This window comes from Arachis duranensis, chromosome 5 (assembly GCF_000817695.3).
Source record: "Arachis duranensis cultivar V14167 chromosome 5, aradu.V14167.gnm2.J7QH, whole genome shotgun sequence".
NCBI classification, from domain to species: Eukaryota; Viridiplantae; Streptophyta; class Magnoliopsida; order Fabales; family Fabaceae; genus Arachis; species Arachis duranensis.
The window spans coordinates 107,695,465-107,700,026 of record NC_029776.3 but is presented as its reverse complement, the minus strand read 5'-3'; the positions used below and the strand labels follow the sequence as shown (position 1 = coordinate 107,700,026).

General features: G+C 36.2%; 1 non-coding gene across 1 annotated transcript; it reads right to left on the bottom strand.

Moving 5' to 3' along the window:
- Positions 1-3,637: 3,637 nt before the first annotated feature.
- On the bottom strand, positions 3,638-3,745 carry LOC127748034 (small nucleolar RNA R71). Its single transcript, XR_008009977.1, has one exon. It is a non-coding gene; the product is annotated as a small nucleolar RNA R71 (small nucleolar RNA).
- Positions 3,746-4,562: the final 817 nt, after the last annotated feature.

Below are 4,562 nucleotides of genomic sequence, written 5' to 3'. Positions count from 1 at the left end.
GAAAAAAGGCTGACAAAGGGACTGTTGATGCTGATGGATTCTGACCTCCCTGCACTCAAGTGGATTTTCTGGAGTTACAGAACTCCAAATGGCGCGCTTCCAACGGCATTGGAAAGTAGACATCCAGGGATTTCCAGTAATATATAATAGTCCATACTTTGTTCGAGGATAGACGACGTAAACTGGCGTTCAACGCCAGTTATGGGCAGCAGTCTGGCATCCATCGCCAGAAAAGGATCCAAAACCAGAGTTCAACGCCAGAAAAGGATCCAAAACTGGCGTTCAACTCCACAAATGGCCTCTGCACGTGTACAACTCAAGTCTCAGCCCTAGCACACACCAACTGGGCCCCAGAAGTGGATTTCTGCACTTAGAACTTAATTCTGTAAACCCTAGTAACTAGTTTAGTATAAATAGAACTTTTTACTATGTATTATTCATCTTGGGACGATTGAATCTTTTGTTCATTGAGTCTTTTGATCACGTTGGGGGCTGGCCTCACGGCCATGCCTGAACCTTCATAGCTTATGTATTTTCAACGGTAGAGTTTCTACACTCCATAGATTAAGGTGTGGAGCTCTACTGTACCTCAAGTATTAATGCAATTCTATTTTCTTCTATTCAATTCGACTTGTTCTTATTCCAAGATATACGTTGCACTACAACTTGATGAATGTGATGATCCGTGACACTCATCATCATTCTCACCTATGAACGCGTGCCTAACAACCACCTCCGTTCTACATTAGACCGGACACATATCTCTTGGATTCCTTAATCAGAATCTTCGTGGTATAAGCTAGAATTGATGGCGGCATTCATGAGGATCCGGAAAGTCTAAACCTTGTCTGTGGTATTCCGAGTAGGATCCGAAGATCGAATGACTGTGACGAGCTTCAGACTCGCGAGTGCTGGGCGTTAGTGACAGACGCAAAAGAATCAAGGGATTCTATTCCAGTAGGAGCGGCAATCAACCAGTGATTAGCCGTGCTGTGACAGAGCGCGTGAGCGTAGTTTTCACTGCGAGGATGGGATGTAGCCTTCGACCAGTGTGATGCCTCCAGACGATTAGCCATGCAGTGACAGCGCAGAGGACCATTTTCCAGAGAGGATACAAAGTAGCCATCGCCGAACGGTGAACCCCTATATACAGCTTGCCATGGAAAGGAGTAAGAAGGATTGAGTTGAAGCAATAGGAAAACAGGCGTGCTAGAGCCATACAGTATCTCCATTCGCTTATCTGAAATTCCTACCAATGAATCTACATAAGTATTCTATCCTTTACTGTTATTAAATTAATTATCTAATCCAATCATGTTTAATCCGCCTGACTGAGATTTACAAGGTGACCATAGCTTGCTTCAAGCCAACAATCTCTGTGGGATCGACCCTTACTCACGTAAGGTTTATTACTTGGACGACCCAGTACACTTGCTGGTTAGTTGAACGAAGTTGTGTCCACACATAGCAAAGAGCCATAATAATGATTCCATACAATAACAAAGAGTACTACATTGATGTGATCACAATTTCGTCCACCAAGTTTTTGGCGCCGTTGCCGGGGATCGTTCGAGTTTGGACAATTAACGGTTCATCTTGTTGCTCAGATTAGGTAATTTTATTTTTCTTTTATTTTCTATTTTCGAAAAAATATAAAAAAATAAAAAAAATATATTTTCTTTTTCGTTTTTACAAATTAATTTTCAAAAAAATTACATAAAAATTTTTACAAAATCATAAAAAAAAAAAGAAACACAAATATTTTTCTAAAGTTTATGTTTCTTTTTGAGTCTTGAGTCAATTGCATGTTTTAAAAGTTGCATAAAATTTTCGAAAAAAATTCATGCATTCATAGTGTTCATCTTGATCTTCAAGTTGTTCCTGGCCAGTCTTCTTGTTTGATCTTTGTGTTTTCTTGTTTTGTGTTGTATGTTGTTTCTCGTATGCATTTTTTCATTCATATCACATAAGCATTGCATATTTCTAAGTTTGGTGTCTTGCATGATTTCTTTGCATTAAAAATTTTCAAAAATAAAGTCTTGATGTTCATCTTGATCTTCAAGGTGTTCTTGGTGTTCATCTTGACATTCATAGTGTTCTTGCATGCATAAGTGGTTTTGATCCAAAATTTTCATGTTTTGGTTCAAAATTGTGTTTTCCTCTTGCATCATTAAAAATTAAAAAATAAAAAAAATATCTTTTCCTTGTTTTTCTCAAAATTTTCGAAAATTTGGATTGACTTTTTCAAAAATTTTTAAAATTAGTTGTTTCTTATGAGTCAAATCAAATTTTCAATTTTTAAAAAATCCTATCTTTTTCAAAATCTTTTTCAAAAAAATCTTATCTTTTTCATTTTTCTTAATTAATTTCAAAAATTCTAAAAATGTTCTTCAAAAGAATCTTTTTCTTATCTTTATCTCATAAATTTTCGAAATTAATATCAATAATTAATGTTTTGATTCAAAAATTTAAAGTTTGTTACTTGCTTGTTAAGAAATATTCAAACTTTAAGTTCTAGAATCATATCTTGTGATTTCTTGTGAGTCAAGTCATTGATTGTGATTTTAAAAATCAAATCTTTTTCAAAATTAATTTCAATCATATCTTTTCAAAAATATCTTTTTCAAAATTTTATTCTTTTCAAAATTTGATTTCAAAATATCTTTCTAACTTCTTATCTTTTTATCTTTTCAAAATTTATTTTCAAAATCTTTTTCAATCAACTAACTAACTTTTTGTTTGTTTCTTATCTTTTTCAAAACCATCTAACTAACTCTCTCCTTCTAATTTTCGAAAATATCTTCCCTCTTTTTCAAAATTTCTTTTTAATTAACTAATTATTTTAATTTTTGATTTTAATTTTCGAAAATCACTAACCCTTTTTCAAAAATAATTTTCAAAAATTCTTCTTCTCTCTCATCTCCTTCTATTTATTCATTCATCTACTAACACTTCTCTTCACTCACCAAAAATCCGAACCCTCTCTCTCTGAGTTCAGATTTTCTCTTCTTCTTTTCTTCTACTCACATAAGGGAATCTCTATACTAAAGTAAAGAGGATTCCTATTATTATTATTTTTCTGTGCCCTCTTCTTTATCATATGAGCAGGAGCAGAGACAAGGACATCCTTGTTGAAGCAGATCCAGAACCTGAAAGGACGCTGAAGAGAAAATTAAGACAAGCCAAATTACAAGAAACCAGCAAGCACCTGTCAGAAAATTTCGAAAAAGAAAAGGAGATGGCAGCTGAAAATAATAATAATAATGCAAGGAGGATGCTTGGTGATTATACCACGCCTACTTCCAAATTTGATGGAAGGAGCATCTCCATCCCTGCCATTGGGGCAAACAATTTTGAGCTGAAACCTCAGCTAGTTGCTCTAATGCAACAAAACTGCAAGTTCTATGGACTTCCATCTGAAGATCCCTATCAGTTTTTAACTGAATTCTTGCAGATCTGTGAGACTGTAAAGACGAATGGAATAGATCCTGAAGTCTACCGGCTCATGCTTTTCCCTTTTGCTGTAAGAGACAGAGCTAGAATATGGTTGGACTCACAACCTAAGGATAGCCTGGACTCCTGGGATAAGCTAGTCACGGCCTTCTTGGCTAAGTTCTTTCCTCCTCAAAAACTGAGCAAGCTTAGAGTGGATGTTCAGACATTCAAGCAAAAAGATGGTGAATCCCTCTATGAAGCTTGGGAAAGATACAAACAGATGACCAAAAGGTGTCCTCCTGACATGCTTTCAGAATGGACCATTCTGGATATATTCTATTATGGTCTGTCTGAGTTTTCTAAGATGTCACTGGACCATTCTGTAGGTGGATCCATTCACCTAAAGAAAACGCCTGCAGAAGCTCAAGAGCTTATTGACATGGTTGCTAATAATCAATTCATGTACACTTCTGAGAGAAATTCTGTGAATAATGGAACACCTCAGAAGAAGGGAGTTCTTGAGATTGATGCTCTGAATGCCATATTAGCTCAGAACAAATTGTTGACTCAACAAGTCAACATTATCACACAAAGTCTGAATGGATTACAAAACGCATCCAACAGTACTAAAGAGGCATCTTGTGAAGAAGAAGCTTATGATCCTGAAAACCCTGCAATAGCAGAGGTAAATTATTTAGGTGAACCTTATGGAAACACCTATAATTCATCATGGAGAAATCATCCAAATTTCTCATGGAAGGATCAACAAAAGCCTCAGCAAGGCTTTAATAATGGTGGAAGAAATAGGTTTAACAATAATAAACCTTTTCCATCATCCACTCAGCAACAGACAGAGCATTCTGAACAAAATACTTCTAATTTATCAAATTTAGTCTCTGATCTATCTAAGGCCACTTTGAGTTTCATGAATGAAACAAGGTCCTCCATAAGAAATCTGGAGGCACAAGTGGGCCAGCTGAGTAAGAAGATCACTGACATTCCTCCTAACACTCTCCCAAGTAATACTGAAGAAAACCCAAAAGGAGAGTGCAAGGCCATTGAGATAGCCAACATGGCCGAACCTACAATGGGGGAAGAGGACGTGAATCCCAGTGAGGAAGACCTCC